The sequence below is a fragment of the Octopus sinensis genome, unplaced genomic scaffold, assembly GCF_006345805.1.
Source record: "Octopus sinensis unplaced genomic scaffold, ASM634580v1 Contig05146, whole genome shotgun sequence".
Classification (NCBI taxonomy): Eukaryota; Metazoa; Mollusca; class Cephalopoda; order Octopoda; family Octopodidae; genus Octopus; species Octopus sinensis.
Window position 1 is genome coordinate 15855 of NW_021828062.1, and position 20213 is coordinate 36067.

The 20213-nt window shown below is 35.1% G+C and overlaps 1 long non-coding RNA gene across 1 annotated transcript in view; it reads left to right on the top strand.

Moving 5' to 3' along the window:
* Positions 1–19312, top strand: part of LOC118761023 — a 32640-nt gene extending 13328 nt beyond the window's left edge. The window contains exon 3 of the long non-coding RNA XR_004997106.1: positions 19131–19312. This is a non-coding gene — a long non-coding RNA (uncharacterized LOC118761023). The remainder of the gene's footprint in view (positions 1–19130) is intronic.
* Positions 19313–20213: the final 901 nt, after the last annotated feature.

Genomic DNA, 20213 nt, shown 5'->3' on the forward strand with positions numbered 1-20213 from the left:
AAGTTAAATATTTGACACTCTTTTCATATTTGCTTTTCTTTTTTCTATCAGGAAAATTTCTATTCTTTTAATCTGTTGTCATCTCTGTAACTGGTGTAGTTGAAAATCTTAAAATGAAGAATTTCAGTAGTCAAATATTTATTTATTCTGTATACTGTGGAAATAGTTTGTTGTTTGACCTTTTCTGATGAGAAATCTAACGATGGGTGTTTAACTAACTCTATTGGATTTAGAGGTTGGAAGAATGGACCCTTGAGAAGATAAGGGAAATAGCTACAAATAAGAACTGCATTTGGGATCATTGACTCCATCTTACTTGTTACTTGAACTTCAACTTTCTTGTGGGATAGTTTCTGTTATTTAGCCATAAGTTACAATGTAATAGTTCAATTGTCATTCCATTCCTCTGGTATGGCAATGGGACCTAATTTCATGCTGAGTCTACTATAATATATATATATATGACTGTATTATTTAATAACCGAAACACTGTTTATAATTTGCAGATTTTCAAATGTTTCAACAACACACTGTAGTTAGTCATCTGTTTTTCCTTGCAAAGATATATTTGAGTTTAATGAATCAAATGTTTATGTTTTCAGTTTGAGTAATTGATATTTCTTAATTTTAATGAAATAAGTTACCTGCTGTCCATTTTATTATGTTATTCATTGGAATCTAATTATTGGCTTTGCTAGCTGATCATTTCAGTATTGAAAGTTTGTTTAGTAAGAGATGTTGATATTATCTGACATCATCACATGCAGCAGCAGCAGCAGCAGCAGCAGCATCTGTTCTATTCTGGGAAACTAGGCTGCTGCCGTCTACTGCTGCTGTTTTACAACATGTACGCATTAACTATTTGTATTTCTAGAATATAGCACTTCATTTTTACCTACAACTTGCTACAGAGAAATCCTTTACAACTCTCTGCCTCTACCATTCCTTTGAGATGTTAGTATCGTAGAAAGACTGTTATGACCTGAATCAATTGCTATGTAGAACAACAACACAGCAAGGTCACACTGTCCTAATGACATTGATGCTGTAACCAATTACAGCTACAATAATCGACAATAGGAAAATAACATTATTTATATTCACTCCTGTAAATAACTTTTCACAACTTGTATACACAGAATCATAGAATAATAAATATGAATGTACACGCGTGCCCCCCCCCCCCTACTGTACAAGTTCTGAATTGCTTCATCTAGTGTTTTCATTCTCTTTTGCTTTCTATGATTCATTCTCGAATTTTTACTATGAAACTGAAGAGTGTTGTATACATAACACTAGATGAGGTTAGAGGTTTGCTCAAGGCTATCTGCAGCATCAATTCTAATAACTCTCACAGCCATTAATCTTACTACTTTCACCTTCAGCCATAATAGCCAATTCATTAATGTTGTTTTGTTTTGACTAAATATTTTCACATTCCCCATGCAAAGTAGTGACATTAGAACAATCTTTTGCCAGTGTATCTGAAGACAGCTTTATTGAACTGGTGACGTAGGTTTATGTTGGATATTGTGCAGTCAGTTGGGAGACACTTGTTTCTATTAGAAATATTTACATATCTTCCTCGTTATGTGTAAAGTTGATAACAATCTGTTGTTAACTAGACATAAAATGGAAGATTTGAAGTTAAGGGCTACTATTGTTTGTAAACCCCTGCATTGACAGGGTGAGTGTGAATCTAAAGGGTTGATGGGTTAGTGTCAGGGCATGACATGTATAGAAGATAGTCCCAAATTAGTGCAGAGTATGTAATGTATTATAGGAATACATACACATTAGTCGAGCAATGATGAGGTTTGATGTATGATAATATTAAGGAAGTAGTTCCACATAAACTGATTTATGAATGTTTGTGAAAAAAAAAGAAAAGAAAAAAAGAAAAAAGTTGCTTCTAATAATATTTTTCAAATGACCATTATTGCTCTACAGTAAATATTCACTGACTGTACAACTAATAATATCTACTGAAAATATGACCTAATTGACAGTTATAATAAATAGCAGGCTTTCAAACTAGATTTATCAGAGATGTCAGTGATGAAGAGGACATGCCTGTAAATCTGCAGACACACAGACACAAATATACTCCCCCACCTCACACTTGTGTCTAAATAAACAATACTGTGTAGTAGTTCAGTATGCTTGAGTAAGAATTGCCCTGGTGCAATGGGGGTGGGGTGGGGGTGTTTATGGCTCAATGTAGAGGAGGGGCTGTATTGATGGCATTCACAGGTCCTCCCATGCTGCTGGGGGTGAATATGGTTTATGTTCCACAGTAAATGGAGGTAGGGAGAGATAGATTCCAGAGGTCGGATTTGTGGAGAGTTTGTGAGGTGTGACACAATATGACAAGGATAAAAGGGTGGACTCAGGTGGACATGGAATTCAACTAGCTAGCTCAGAGGTGCAGTGGCCATAGTAAAAGTGGTTGAGAGGAGATGAGAGAGAGAGAGAAAGGGTGGGGCAGTCTATTGGGGAGAGCTTGTATTGGTGAGTTTTTGTCAATCAGGCTGATGGTTTTGTTTTTGATGTTTGTAGAGCAGCAGCAGCAGCAGCGTTGTCCCAGATAAGGGAACAGTATTCAAATGTAGATGTTAGTGTAACAATGTGTATGTGTGGTAACAGCTTGGATGTTGATTAAAAACCAAATAAGAATATTGTTTCATAATAATGTTTAATAACAGCATGTAAGTTTACACAAGTTTTAGCATCTATTATAATTTTATGGGGTTTCCATACTCTAGTGGGTTAGATAGTGCTGCAAATCCTATAGTTTCTTTTGTCTTTTCACCAGTTTCTGTCATTAGACTACAGCCATACTGAGGCAGCATCTGTGAGGGATTTTGTCACTTATATCGACTCTACTGCTTTGGTACTCTTTCATCAATCTTATAAGATACAAAAGCAGAGTGAACATTAGTGTAAGTGGAGATAACTCAGTTGGACATAAATAATCTAAGGTATTTCTCATTGAAATTACCTGTCAATACCAACTGGCTTGCTAAGGGTTGTCCATTAAATTTGATGATGGCCAGCCTCTCCTTCAAATTATAGACCGCCTTCTACAATTGTGGATTCTATGAAGAGTATACTAAATGGGTAACATCAGTGGAAGATGTAACTAATTGCATTTGAAGAATTGCAACTGTTACTGCCTATGATATACCTGCCATGTACTGTCACGAGTGAGGAAACTATGTAAGTGGCAGTCTTATATTGTCACAGCTATTTGTGATACTTAAGTTGCCACAACAACAACATCCACTCTTAAGAACCAGGGGTCCATGTTGCAGTAGAAAATATTTGTGCAGTGCACTGGGGAGGTGCACATTTTCCATTATTGCTGTTTTTGCTTTGAAAGGTATAGACCTACTAGCAAAACTGCTCCATCTTCAGGACATTACTGGAAATCCAGTCTTATCAGAAACCGCTTTAAAGCTAACTGCCAGTTGTTTTTTTTTTTTACCTTGAGTGTATTCTTCAGGCTTTTGTTTTCTTAAGTTTACCCACAAGGTAGCAGTGTGGTGCTGATAGATCATCTCACTATAGCTATGGAACTACCTCTCTTCTAGATAGATGTTCTGATAAGAATTCAAAGTCTATGATGTTTTTTTTACCAGAACTTGTTTGCCATCTTAATTATTTCTATGCCCCTGTGCACTATTGCAAGATGTTGTTGATCAAGTGAACCTCACATGCTAATGGACCCCCCCCCCCCAACACATTTATTGCACTATGTATACAAGGTAGTATAGCAAAACTTGTTTCTTGAATGTAGAAGTTCTGCAATAGCTAGGAAAAACTGGATGTGTAATGTTAGTGGTGCATGAAGGATGGTGGATAGATGAGTTGAGAGAAAAAGCTGGATATATGAAAAATCAGATGTAGTGTGTAAGGGAGAAGACTGTTGGTTCAGGAATGTGATTTGTTTGGGAGATAGTGTTATGTGTCTGAAGAAGTGCTGAGAGTTTGAAGTTATTAGTTTGAAGTGCAGAAGAGGATGAGCTAAGAAGACATAGGACAAAGTGGTGAATGCTGACCTCAGCAAGGTGGATTTCGCAAAGACCCATTATGAATGGTGATATGTAGTTCTGGAGAAGACCAACCCACTGACACAAGCATGGTAAAATGATTAATAAGTTGGTGGTGTTGATGGCGGTAGGGTTGTATATTAGATCTCTCACCATTTTATTCCTATTAAGTCTCCATCTACTGCTCTCTTTATTATCACCTATCCTCTTCACTGTATATCACCTGTGTATCGAATGGTATTTCATTTGATTTGACCTGTCTCTATTCGATATCCTCTCTGTCATCACACTGCCTCTTATGTGATACTTCCTTGCCATTGACCATCTGTTGCTAGTTTCCACTCACTCACTCACTCTTATTACATCTAATTTTTGTTGCTATCCTCTCTTGCTGTTCATAGTTTTCCTATTCAACATGCAACTACCATCACTATCTCTCATCCATTACTCCTCCCTTCCCTGCCATCCTCTCTTATTATTCTCATTCCTCTCTTCCCATTTTACTCATGCTCTTCTTTCAGCCTCTTAGTTACTTTCTCTTTCCTCTACTCACCTTCTCAGTCATGTTTCCCTTGAAAGAACATAGAGGACACTCTTTAGTCTTGCAGTGAACAAGGCATCCTCTTGGTTTTTCTCACTTCCAGTGTCACAATAAAATGTACCCAGTACAAGTGGTTGGAGATGGGAAGGACATCGTACCAATAAAACAAAGTCAAAATTTGAATGTATGGGCAAGTTGTATCTACAGATAAGAACTAGCTTGGATTATGATCTGTCTAACCCACTCTAGCATGAAAGACAGATGTAAAATGATGATCATACCTATTTATCTAACCCCACCCCATCTCATATGCCAAGCTTTCACAGACTCTCTGTCCACCAAATTTAATGTGCAAGCTATTGATAAACCTAAAGCTGAAGTAGAAAATACTTTCCCAAAGTGGTGTACTGTGGGATTGAACCCACAACCAAGATGGCTGCAAAGTGAACAAAGTGGCTAGTATCATAGTCAAGTATCTGAAATACAAAAATATTTTACATATTGACTTCTGTCTGTCTTTATACATATTGGATCATCCCATAAATAATGCAGTTTTTTTATACTTCTTTTATTTTTCAAAATTAAGATAAACAAAGTTCTTTTTAAATCTAAAATATACTCTTGTTCATTTTCTACACTAAACCTTTATCGGCAGTAATATGACATCATGGTTATGTTGGCTGAATAGGTATAATTATTAGTTTCTCATTGGTTAAAATTACTGCTCATATTTGAATTCTAACTTTTGCCAAAGAGAAATCTTTCATGAAATACGGTTCTTAGATTTCAGGTATGAACAGTTATAAAAACCCTGATTTTTGGGAAATAGATCAGTGTTCGTTGGGTGTTACTTGATTCCAGACACTCACTTTCTTGAGATATTGGTCATTGTCATGCCAAGTCTCTTATCTGATTCAACAAGGCTATTTTGAATTGTTGTTCAGAACTCTTGTAGCTTAGTTATGGAAGAATTAGTTAATATAAATTTTATGCCGTAACTCTACAACAGTCTTCTTTTGACTTATAAAAATGTACTGTAAATATTAAATGTATGTAAATAAACTAATTTAGTAAATACTTTCTTTTTTTTCATTTTCTTCAACCTGTTGATGAAATTTATTTCTGCAACTATGAAACTGTTATTGTAGTGATGAAAAAGAGCGAGCTTTATTATTTTCAACATATATGCATGTTCAGCATCTTAGGGTGTATAATTCACCTCAGTGTTTATGTAGTCTGAGCTAGGATTTATGTATGGTGATAAATACTTATAATTAAGTTATAAGTAAAGGGTTTATCACCCTAGTTTCCTACTCAATAAATATTTATATTTATTATCTCTTCCAAGTCAAAACCGTTATAAATTGGTGATCAACTGATGTGGATTCCAAATTCTACTCGGGAGAATAATCACTGTTATAAATTGGTGACTCCAACATGATAAATAGATAAAATCATCTAATTATTACAGACAAATTTCTACTATTATACATTGCTTCTTATCATTTCTTCTCAATGTTCACACCAGTTATAAACTAGGCGATCCATCCTGTTATAATCCACCGTTATAATGACATTGTAAATGTTTTGAGTGGAAAATTGAGTATAAAAGGCATTAGATATGGTGTGTAGAAGAGAAGACTGTGCTGGTATTGATATATGATGCATATTGATGAAGACATTGGATAAAGAAGTGCCAATTACTAAATATCGAGAGAATCTGTGGAAAAGGAAGACCCAGGAAGATGTAGGATGGTGAAAAATGATCTTCAGATGCTGCACAGAGAAGATGAGAAAGGATGAAGACAATTGGAAATTTGCTGTACTTGAGAAGACCTGTCCAGCTACGTAAAATTGTGGCCATAGAGGCATGTTCTTCATGTACATGTAGTCCTGATGAACCTCTTCTGTATATTCCATTTTCCCAATACCTCTTCTCCCCACCTGCTCTATTCTCCTCCCCTCTATCTCCAATTCCTCCTTGCCAGCCTACATGCACACAGTGTATTCCTACCAACTCTCTTCCCTACAGCATATTCTCCTCATACTCCCTCCCTCTACCTGTACCCACTCACTACATTCCTCATCCTCCTCTATTCCCCCCTCTCCTTTTGTAACCCTCTCCACTCCATGGTCCTCTTCACTGTATACACCTCCCCTGTAACCTGGGCATATGTCCTGTCACATCTTTGCCATCTTCTCTCTCTCTCAATTCTCAGTCTCTCCCCTCTCGGTTGAGGGGACTTTGTCTTGCTGGTCACTTGGTGATCTTGCCAGTACTGGTGCCAAGTAAAAAGCTCCCATTCCACACTCTGTGATAGTGGTTGGTGTTAGGAAGGGCATCCATCCATAGAAACCATGCCAAAGCAGACAGTTAAGGTTGGTGCAGTCTTCTGGCTTGCCAGATTCTGTTGAACTGTCCAACCCATGCCAGCATGGAAAATGGATGATGATGATGATGATGATGAAATTTATAAATACAAAATATAAAACTTATGTATCATCAACATATTATAGTGTCTTGAGTGAAACTATTTTACGTTGTCAGAAGAAAAGTTAGGAGAAACAGTACCAGCTCCTCCAGTTGACCAATATAAATGAGTAGCTTATCTGTTGTTGTTCTAATCCAGCAGACTATGATCATGAATATTTCAGCCGTGACTAATTCATATATTTGTATCTCCGTGTCTTGTCTTTCCTTTATTAAGGATGTAGGATGTGATTTGAAGTCATTAGAGGAGGTGAGTGAAAGGAGGCTTTTCTTACTGTGTGTGTAATCTAGGTTATAGACTATATGTAAAAACTCTTGCAAGTCATCACTGAACCAATAATGTTTAAGTTTGTATTGTTCCTTGTGTTGGTTACATCACGGTGCTTGAGAGCTGTGACATATGTCATACTATACACTGCTTGTATGCTTGTATAGCTCTTGCAAGCTGTTCAGCTGTTCCATTACATTGCAAACACTATGGACATGTTCATGAAGTTCCTCTCACAGCATTCTCTTTATCTGTTAGCCAAGTTTCTCAAGTTCAAATTGATTTCGTAAAAGTAACCAACTTAACTCCTTTTCTCTTTGCTTTAACTATGGCATGTTGATGATGACAATGATGGTATCATTGCCTGGTCCACTGATTAATTATCTGTTCTGATGATAATCTGCTTCAACTCTGGTTTGAGGTTTTGAAGGATCATTAGATATGTGTCTCAGTGCTTTCATTCAACCTGTTTGAAGGAGCATCCATATTTCCCTCTAAGTTATATGCACCTCTAATTAGAAGAATGAAAGTTATATTAAAATAATCTAGTCCTAGAAAACACGTGTTGGACATAGATGGAATGTCTTTGGTTCTAGATCAATTTCATGAGGGCTGGCCTGTGGGCTAAACAACAACCTGTGCAACCTCATTAAAAGTACACTCCACTGCCATCTCTTCTATGTAGCAGCATTGTTTTAATGAGAGTGGTGGTGGAGGTGTCATGATAGGTGTGTGTGTGTGAGATAGAGAGGGGAATGTAAAGGGGTATACATGTGTGTGTGTGCTTGTGGTGTAAGTTGGTAGGTGTATGTGTGTGTGGTTGAGAGAGATTTGTAAGTTGGTACTTGTGCTGTGTGGTACAATTTGACAGCAAGCCCATAACATTTAGATCCTCCATATCAATTTGGATTGTGTAGATTTAACCTGTTTTGTTACTGATGTTACATTTTTTAGCATAACACAGCATTCCTGTGAGTGTAAAAACATCTTGAATGGGAGGTGGGATCATAGACGATGGGCAGCAGATAGAGCGTGTTGGGTGATTGGAGAGTATCTACCTTTGTATCATATTCTTGGTTCAAAATCCTGCAGGGTTGGTGAAGTTCCTGGAATTTGGTTAAATGACAGATATCTCTCCTTTTCTTCACAAATGTACTTTATTGATTGATCGATTGAGAGAGAGAGAGAGAGAGAGAGAGAGAGATTAATCTTGAGTGATAGTTTAGTTTGTCAGGTAGAAAAAGGTATTGAAGGCATTGCTTTTGGAGTAATTTTGTTGTTTCATTACACCTTGTGTTGAGTGTAGATTGTATGTGAAAGAGACTTTGTTTCATGTATGTAAGTGTACATGATGTAACTTTGACTTTGTTTTCTTTATATGTATCTGTGTATATGTGTACACACACTATCTCACTTTCATTATCAACTTATATATCCGAAATATAAGTTATATAACATCATTGTTTCAATGCCCACTTTTCCATGCTTGCATATGTCAGATGTAGTTTATTGAGGCCGGATGCCCTTCCTGTCACCATTTCCAAGCAAGGTAGTATTTCCTCGTGGCCAGACATGCTTTTCACAGAAGGCGGGAAATGAATGAAATCTATTTACAACACTCTTACGAGAAACGAGCATAAACATGCACGTATAATATATATGTGTGTGTGTGTGTGCATTTATATACATACATATACATGCATATATATATATATATGTGTGTGTGTAGTTATATACATACATATACATGCATATATATATATATATATGTACATATATGTATATATATACATGTAGATATACATGTATATACAGGCATACCTCAGCTTAAGTCATTTCAATTTAAGTCGTTATTTATTATATGTTGGTTTTCAAAAATAATATATGGAAAAATAAAAATCAAGTTAAGTCATTTTACTCAAGTTTTCGTCTGTCTGTCATAAATTTTGGAATTGTAAAATCACTAGAGAACCATTAAAGGCACATAAAATCAGGTTACTGTATAATAAATAAGAATAAAAGCATGTAAAATATGTACAGTAAATGTTAAGATACTCACCATAAAGTAGTGTAGCTTAGTGAATGAAATCATGGAATCAGTTGTGTTGTCTTATTTATTGGTCTTTCAGAACTCGTATTGCACTGTAGTTCCAATATCTATTGTTAGGCGTTGTTGTCACTCGTGATTCCTGTGATTGTTTTGAATTCAGATTTATTTACATCTGTTTATCAGCTACTTTCTCATTCTCATTTATTTGTGATTCTTTATTTTTTGCCCCCATGGCTACTAAGAAAATTCATATTGAAAGTGCTAAGCCCCATGCTATAACACTAGAAGATAAACTGGCTGTGATAAAACACCATGGAAAAAGTGAAAAAGTGGTAGCAATGCATGATCTTTCAGGATGAGTTGGACAACTGTATTGACGATTGTATATAAGGACAAGATTTTAGAAGATATGGAATCTGAAGTCCCAGGGATGAAGAACACTGTCATCAATAAGAAAAGAGGCAAAATCTTTGAAGAAATGGAAAGATTTCTTTCTCTTTGGATTGTTAGGTTGAATTGTCAGTATGCTACTATTAGTCAAAAAAAAATCATTCAAGAGAAAGCGTTGTATTTTTGTTTGATGACCAGAAGAAAAAATATCCAGATGAGAAAGATGTAGAGTTCAAGGCAAGTCAAGGATGGTTCATGAGATTTAAGGAGCAAAGAAGTTATCACTCCATTAAGAATCAAGGTGAAAGTGCATCAGCTGATGAACAAGCAGCAGTGGAATTTCCTAATGCATTAAAGAAAATCAGAGAAGAAAACAGGTTTCTTCCCAAACAGATTTTTAATGTAGATGAAACTGGATTGTATTGGAAAAAATTGCCAGACCGTTCATTCATTTCCAAGGAGGAGAAAACTTCCAGGACACAAGGTCTCAAAAGGTGTGATCATTATGTTAGGAGGGAATTGTTGGTTTTGCCTAGAGACAAGTTAATTCGGCTTAAATCATTTTTTTGCTCAAGTCGTATCTCCTGGAACCAGTTAACAATGTAGGGTGAGGTATGCTTGTATATACATATGTATGAATATATCTATCTATCTATCTATCTATATATATATATATATATATATATATATATATATAGACGTCAAGAGACACCCTTACCACCGCAAGTTCTCCGACAGAAACACACTACATAAAAGGCTAGCGATTCATTTTCTTTCTTTTGCTAGCCTTTTATGTAGTGTGTTTCTCTCAGAGAACTTATGGTGGTAAGAGTGTCTCTTGAGGTCTATTTTTCAGTGAGTGGTGAGGCACAAGCCAAGCCCTTGTTATAATTATTTATAAAATTTACCTATGAGGTTTTATTTCCGCGCTGACCACTTGGTATAAATCATTAATGATTTTACCCTTTTATTATTATTATTATATATATATATAGGTAAATATATATGTGTGTGTGTGTATATATATATATATATATATATTATATATATATATATATATATATAATAATAATAATTATTATTATTATTTGAGGGAATAAAATCGAAATTTACAATGAAAAAATTCAATTTAGAAATACTAAATCAAATTTCACACAATATAATATATATATATAAAATTAGAAAAAAATCCACCTTTTATCAATTCAAAATGAACAATTAAATTACACCATCTAGAAAATTACTTATAATAGAAATATTAAAATTAAAATTTAATTCTATTAATAAAATCTTTAATATTATTAATAAGTTTTAAAATATATTCTTTTCTAGATGGTATAGGAATATCCTTCAATGATGAATTCCAAAAGAGTGGTTCTATTTTACCTATAAGTTCCATAACCGACGATAATGTGGGTAATTTATCAGAAACATTAGTTATAAATATAATAATAATTATTATTTGAGGGAATAAAATCCAAACTTACAAGGAAAAAAATTCAATTTAGAAATACTAAATCAAATTTCACACAATACGTTATTATTATTATTTTTTTGCAATTTACTTAATCATTGACATTTTATTGTTATTTTATTTTAATATTTCTATTATATGTAATTTTCTAGATGGTGTAATTTAATTGTTCATTTTGAATTGATAAAAGGTGGTTTTTTTTCCAATATATATATATATTTAACAATTGCAGCGTGGAAGGTGTTTGTAAGCCATTTAAGAAACACACAAAAGCCGTTCGATTCACTTCACCATTTAAGTTTAATTTGTCAAAATATTTTCGTCGCTATAAGACCGCGACCTGTTCACTGACAAAAATCTATGCTGCACAGATGCAGCACAAACACCTTCCACGCTGCAATTGTTTCCGTTCCAGCACACGATCTCATTTCAAATCACTTGCTATGCAAGTATCTCTCCCTAATATATATATATAGGCGCAGGAGTGGCTGTGTGGTAAGTAGCTTGCTTACTAACCACATGGTTCCGGGTTCAGTCCTACTGCGTGGCATCTTGGGCAAGTGTCTTCTACTATAGCCTCGGGCCGACCAAAGCCTTGTGAGTGGGTTTGGTAGATGGAAATTGAAAGAAGCCCCTCGTATATATGTATGTGTGTGTGCATGTTTGTGTGTCTGTGTTTGTCCCCCTAGCATTGCTTGACAACCCATGCTGGTTTTTTTACGTCACCGTCACTTAGCGGTTCGGCAAAAGAGACCGATAGAATAAGTACTGGGCTTACAAAGAATAAGTCCCGGGGTCGATTTGCTCAACTAAAGGCGGTGCTCCAGAATATATATATATATATATATATATATATATTCTTTTACTTGTTTCAGTCCTTTGACTGCGGCCATGTGGTTAGGTAAGTAATCTACTTACCACACACACAAACACACACAGTAATAAGAAAATGGAGGGGATCAATAGATGGTTCATCAACTTTTAGACATTATATTATGTAACTTATTTATTTATTTACTAATCTGACAATTACTATAATATACATACATGTATAACATATTATGCTTTACATATTTATGTATATGTATATATAGGAAGTTATATGGCGTTAGGAAGGGCATCCAGGTGTAGAAACACTGCCAGATCAGACTGGAGCCTGGTGCAGCCTTCTGGCTTCCCAGATCCCTGGTCGAACCGTCCAACCCATGCTAGCACGGAGAACGGACATTAAACGATGATGATGTATATATATATATATATATAATATATATATATATATTCTTTTACTTGTTTCAGTCCTTTGACTGCGGCCATGTGGTTAGGTAAGTAATCTACTTACCACACACACAAACACACACAGTAATAAGAAAATGGAGGGGATCAATAGATGGTTCATCAACTTTTAGACATTATATTATGTTAACTTATTTATTTATTTACTAATCTGACAATTACTATAATATACATACATGTATAACATATTATGCTTTACATATTTATGTATATGTATATATAGGAAGTTATATGGCGTTAGGAAGGGCATCCAGGTGTAGAAACACTGCCAGATCAGACTGGAGCCTGGTGCAGCCTTCTGGCTTCCCAGATCCCTGGTCGAACCGTCCAACCCATGCTAGCACGGAGAACGGACATTAAACGATGATGATGTATATATATATATATATATATATATATATTTTTTTTTTTCTTCTCTAGTCTCAGCTCAGAGCTGCGGCCATGCTGATGCACCGCCGTTTAAAAGTAAGGTCAAGTTCGCTACAGGGTCATTGGTTTAAGTTAAAGAGACCGAATGGAGGATTCGGGATCAACTTAGCAAGATCGACAGGCCTAGACTGTATAAGGGTGATAGACTGAGTCGAGCACTTCCTAATGAGAAGAGGGAGAATGAACGTTATCACATATATGTATATATGTATATATATATGTATATATATAATAGTGTAATAAATATAATATATGCATACATACATACATATATGTACGTACCTACATCTACATGTATATATACATGCATATATAAATATATATACGTGAGTACAGGACACTACAAATAGACGTAGAACTCAATGAGAAACGAAAACGTAAAAACAAACATGGAAACAGACCTTTTTTTTAACAACGAAAAAACAGAGTACAAGACAAACAACACAAGGAAAATTCCCCTTCATCAGCTGTCCCTAGTACGACTCCATGCGTGTTTCGAAGGTGAGGACAGAACACGACTCGCGAACTAGCCCTTCCTGCGAAAGAATTAAATAAAATTCCTTCGCAGAGGGGTAAAAACAAGGAAAGAAAAAAATGTGATAAAAACAGGACGTAAAAACAATACAAATAAAATTACAAAATAAAAATACAATTACAAAAAAATACAGTACAAGAAATAAAAACAAACAATGAGGGCCTTTTTTGGCCTAGACGAGGAAAGATTCTTAAGAGCGCAGGAAGAAAGTGTGTTCACTGTTAGAAAAAAATCCCATTTTCCATAGCGGTGTCGTATGAAATTGTCACCCATAATTATAACCCTAGTATCGATCTATTGCATTTCAATCTATTTTAGATTTAGGGTTAGTTAGGGTTAGGGGTGGGGGAAGGGTATCTTTTTTCTTCACAAATGTAAATAAACCCAATCTGTTTCTTAAAGGAGGGACATATTCATACAGCACTGAATGTTGTTTACCTAAATGGAGGTCAGCGATTGGTTAAAATTGCCGAAATGCTCGAAATTAAAGACGAAATATTTTACAACATATAGAATTTTCTCAATAAAGCCAAGAAAAAATGATGTTTTATAAACACATTCTACCCGTATATGAAGTTTAAAAGTATTTAGTTAACTAGAAATTATGTTACAGAGTGCCGTTCAAAAGGAAAAGATCCGCACCACTTCTAGCCAAACAATTATTCTGTGCTGATGAAGAGAAATAACCCAGAAATCGTGATACACAGATATTGTTTTGAGCTGAGTGGGGGTGCTAGATTCCCTTGTTTGAAAATATAAGGACACAGTTCGTGTCGTATAGCCAGCTGGAGACGATGTCTCCTGGGGCTAAATTACAGCAACATTAGTCCTAAACCAGGACTGCCATGTTATATTGGCAAACAATCTTTACTACAAAGTACTGTTGCTGAATGTCTCACAATGTGACATTTAGAAATAGTAATTTTCCAACTTATATATATATAACTCTTTCCATTTCTTGCTTTGTGAAGAGTCCATCATTGATTTGCAAACTGTCAAGTATCTTTGCTAATTCTTCATTTTCTGTTTCACTGTTAACTTCTGGATCCCTCCTCCCAAGTAAGTCGTGCAAATCAGTGTACCACTTCTTGATTCTTTAATCCTTTGATTTCCCTTTGATGATTCCCTGCTTTGCCACCAGTAATGGCATGAATCAACCTCCAGCTTTCTCCGTGCTTACTCTTTGTGTCTGCATTTTCAACCTGGGAGATCATTTCATCCAGTTCTGCTTCTTGAATCTCTTGGTACATCTGTTTTAGAGGCTCTTCTTTCTTTGTGAAGTTTGTTTAGTATCGTTGTTGGCAGCTTTTTGATAGTTGCTGAATGCCTCTTGTACTTCACTGTGTGCTTTTTCTACCGTATGATCATCAGCTAACTTTCTCTGTTTCATCCTTTTCTTTATTGGTATCAGTTTTGTTGCTGCTTCTTCGTTTGATTGCACAAACTTGCCATATTGCTCTGTAACAGTATCCCTGTTGTCGGATAGTTCAGCAACTCTGTTAGGCACTGTAACCACATAAAGCTGTTGAAGTTCTGTATTTCGCAATGTAGACCAATCGTAGCATTCCTTGTTGCAGGAGTTTTGCTTGTACATAGACTAAGATGTTGTCTGGCTGTCACTAAGTGATGGTTACCCCCTAAGCTGCTAAAGCTATTATATGGTTCTACATTGTGTACAGAATTTTTCCATTTCTTATTAACCAGTATGTAATCTGTTTGGGACTTGTTACCATTCATGTCGGAGATAAACATCCATTGTTTTCCTTTCTTTTCCTTGAACAGAGTTCTAGTGATGCAAAGATTACATTCCACCACATGATCTAGGAGAAGCTGGCCATTATTGTTGGTCTCCGTATGGAATGTGTAGGGGACTGCATCCTCCCCTAAATAAGCATTAAAATCACTGCATTCTATGTTAACATGGTGTTTTGTTATTTCATTGATGACATTTGTCATTGCTTTGTAGTGCTCCTCTGCATCCTTGCTTCCCACCATAGGTGCATAGTTATTAACTACTGTGGTGGATGGGTTTCCATTGAACGTGGCTGTGACTATTCGGTCATTTACCAGCATTACTTTGGCCAATGCTTTCTCTGCCAAACCGTTGATTACTGATCCTGCTGCAGCACCATTAATTCTTCTCCTTGCATTTGTTGTTATTAGTGTGCAGCTTTCAAGTTGTTCAATGAAAGTAAGGTCTTCTTCATGTACTATCCTGTGTTCAACTACTCCACGGATGTTTAGTTTGCACCTGTTTAAGTTGTTAGCCATCTCCAGAGGTTTCTCTTTTTCCCTAAGTCTTCTTACATTGAGTGTTCCAAATTGCAGGTACTTTTTACTATTCTTAAGTTTGATTCCTCTGTTCTTGCCATCTGCTACTTCTCTTTCAGTTAGATTTAAAGAACTACCTTCATCAGTCTTTATGCGACTTGCTTGAACATCTGGAATGTTTGAGTCAGGGGTTCTAACCCTGGTGCTGTTAATGCGTAGATTCATAGGGGTTTCGGTTGTATATACTATAGAAGTCACAGGGTGCTGCTCCATGTGGTCCCATAGTTTCCGTCTAACTAGGAATATTAGGGTTTCATCCATTGTCTTGTATTCAACATCCTCTGCATGATGTCCTGTTATTTCAAAGCTACCAGAAGTACTAAAAAGATGTAATTTAGATGACATCATCCTACTAATTTAGATGACAACAAACTACTAAATGACAATGTCAAGCCAGACCAATGGTCTGAGACAGACTTGCTACCGCTGCCCAAAACTGGAGACCTAAGTGATACTGGGAATTACAGAGGGATCAGTCTGTCATCCATTGTTGCAAAAATAGTCAACAAGATGATACTTAACCGAATACAACCTAAGATAGACAAACAATTGTGACCAAATCAAAATGGATTCAGATCAGGCCAGTCAACATCTCACATTGTCGCACTTAGAAGACTTGATAGAGGAAGGCTATCATTATCTATGTTGACTTTAAAAAAAGGCTTTTGATTCAGTACATAGAGGAAGATAATGAAGATACTTAAAGCATATGATATTCCACCAAGAATTCTGAGAGCAATAAATAAACTGTATGAGAACACCGGAGCGAAAGTGCTCACTCCCGATGAAGAGACGGAATAATTTGAAGTCAAAGTTGGAGTATTACAAGGCGATATACTAGCACCTTGTCTCTTCAACATTGTTCTGGACTTTGTAATGCATAGAACATACTAGGGCAAAGAAGAAGAACTGGGATTCAAACTGCATAGGCAGACAGCATCAAACAGTAACAGTAACTGATCTAGACTATGCTGATGACCTGTTATATGAGGATGTTTAGAATGGCACTTTTAATGTCTCCTGGAAGAGTCATACACCAAACACCGACTCATTCCAGGGACTACCAAAAGTAACATTGAAGATGCAGCATAGAAGGATGAGGTTAGCTGGACACTGCATCAGACACACCGATGAAATTGCTAACAAGCTAGTGCTCTGGAAACCAATGGAAGGAAGAACCAGGAGAGGAAGGAGGAAGCCGACCTGCATTGACAACTTGCTGGAGAATACTGGTACGGAAGGGGTACAGGCGCTGAGGACCATTATGGAAGATCGAGATGAATGGGGAAAATGTGTGGAAAGTCTTGGGGTGTCCTGACGGACGACCTAGATATGTGTATGAATATATATGTATATATATATATATATATATGTAAAAATATATATATATGTATGTGTATATGTGTGTATAAATGTATGTATATATATGTGTATACATGTGTATATATATGTATGGATATATATATGTATATCTATATATATATGTGTGTGTGTGTATATCTATATAATGTATATACACATGTATGTATATGTATGTGCGTGTGTATATATATATATATGTGTGTGCGTGTGTGTATACACACACGCACACATGCACACACATACCATATGCATCTTTCAATGTCAAGGTACCAGATCCACTCTCAAGGCTTTGTTTGGTTGGGGGCTGTAGTAAAAGATGACACTTGCCTCAGGTACCATGTAGTGGGATTGAACTTGATACTATGTGTTTGGGAAATACACATCTTAACCACACAGCCACACCTGATAATTTCGTAGTTAAAAGATACTATTCAGATGTGTGTGTGTGTGTTCTAATACCTTTGTGTTTACATAAACTTCTTATATATATCTTTTGAATTTATAATTACATCTATGAATAAGGCATAAATATATTTGAAATAACATATTTACTCCAGGATAATGCAATCTCAAATATAATGTGGTACCCATCCCCAATTTTTGAATCTAAAAGCAGTCTTACATTTTGTCTTACCTTTTTTCTTTTTTTACGCTTTACTGTTATGTGACCCCTTTATCAACTTTGACCCTGATTTCTCATACTATGCATGTGTAAATGCTCCTAGTTTGTAATTGTGTATACTGACTATGAAATATGAGTGCACATATGTACATTGAATCTAGAAACATATGTATAATTATACATATTGAATTTGAAATGTGTATGTAATTATAAATGTGTGTGTATTGGCTATATATATATGTATATATATCTACATATATTTATATATATATATGTCTGTATTTGTGTATGCTGAATACAGAAATATGAAATGGCAAGTGTCTAAAGTGATAATCAATAGAAAAATCCTTTCTTGTATATTGACATGAAACCAGCATAAAAATCTTCACAGTTTTTCTTAGTTTTTCTGATGAAATCTTTGTTTGATTTTATCTTTTGTCACCTATTTTTACAGCTCTTTACATTCTTATATTTTGTGGATTAGTTGAATATAAACATGACGCTACTACTACTTGTTTTGTCACTTGAGATTCATGTTACATTTTATAGCCAGCTGAAATCTTGATATATTCAATATTTTCTTTTTCTCAATTGTCATTTACCTGAGTTTATTTGAGTCACATACGTACACACGCACACACACACACACACAACACACACACACACCTTACACTACAATCACATTGGTTTGCTTACACCTATTCCTGTGCACTATTATATAGAGGTCACCATAACCTCACACACAAATATGTCTTCTTCTCCTCACTGTTTTCATTTGCAACTGTTCCGTGTTTTATGTGAGTCACGGGTTTTGATCTTTATTAACATAGAACTGAAACTGCTCATTGACATTATCAGTTTAGCTTTATCACATAATTGTTATTCTGCTATTTATTATCAATTAGTGATACTTATATCAAGTAATAAACACTGGTCTGTTAAGTGATGTTTAACTTTGAATTGTCTCAAGTCTAATCCTTCTTTCATTTCTCTGAAACTTTTTCAGTATTGTCTACTTTAAACCAATTACAGTTCCATAGGTAGTTTCATATCCATTTCCTATAAATTAATTTAAATTTAATAAGCCTACCTAATTGGAAATGAATTACACTCTGTTACTTGTTAGTGTTTTCTCTACAAATTTTCAATGAAATATTTACTTCTGGAAATGATTTTATCTGTAAAAACTAACAAATTATTATCCTACAGTGTATTATAAAACTTCTGTCTTTTATAATAGACTGCTATTATTTCTTTAAAATAACTCCACTTTGTTTTTATTTCTTTTCAAGAATATACACCAGAGTGAACATTGAAGGAAGAAATGTTGTGAACAATTTATAATCTTCAGGAAGCAGTAAGTATTCATAACATAAACACTTGCAAGTGCTACAGATGATTTCTTTTTAAATATTTCTTTTAAGTAGATAAAACACATTCAACACTATCTTATTCAATGTTTTATTAATTTTCTCATCTCAGGAAAAAGCTGTTTTGGATTGTTTCAGTTTAATTAAATCTATTATTTAGGCTTAATTGCACTATTCATGACTTGATGGTGCTAATGAGGTTTCTGATGTCTAGCTATTTATTAAATATTTTGTTTTCTTTACATTGAAGGCAAATGTGTGATGGAAATACAACAAAATAGGCAGAAACAAAAACCATTGTTGAGTCAAAGGGAAATCCCAGCTACTATTCAGGCTTCAAAGTGGAATGGTGTTAATCCGTAAACATTATTAGAATTATAATGGATTTAGATAAGAAAATAAATTTAATATTGCCTCCTGGAAAACTCCATTAAAAGGTTGATATTCGAAATGAAGCTAGTGTAGAAAAATAGGAGAGAAAGATTATTTAAGACCAAAGGAGGTAACTGAACCAAGGATCAAGATCATAAGCTTTATCAAAAATATATCACTGGTAAATTGCTAAATATTGGTGTCAGTTTTCAATGTTTTCTCCTAAAATATTTGGTCACTAAAAGGTGATATAATTAGAAGAGCAAACCTATGATGGAGGGTGTTCCAACCATGACCATCCCATTCTGTTTCAGGGCACAGTGTACACAGAACTACATTATTTAATGTCTCTTTATCTAAGATGGTGTGATTTGAGAGATATTTGGTTACTATTTCTCTTAGGCCAAACAACTTTGTTGAAGGTGTAATTTTTAGATATATTCCACAGGCTTTGTCAAGATGTTCCCCTGATTTAAAACTGGTTGCTAAAATGGTCATGAAGATGTATACAGTATGTAGCAGACCCTTGAAAGTAGGTACAGCATGATAAGAATAAGAAATTAGAAACATTGGGTAGACCAAAAATTGTCTCCTGTTATTTTCTGAAGTAGTTTTACAATTGATGAAATGTTT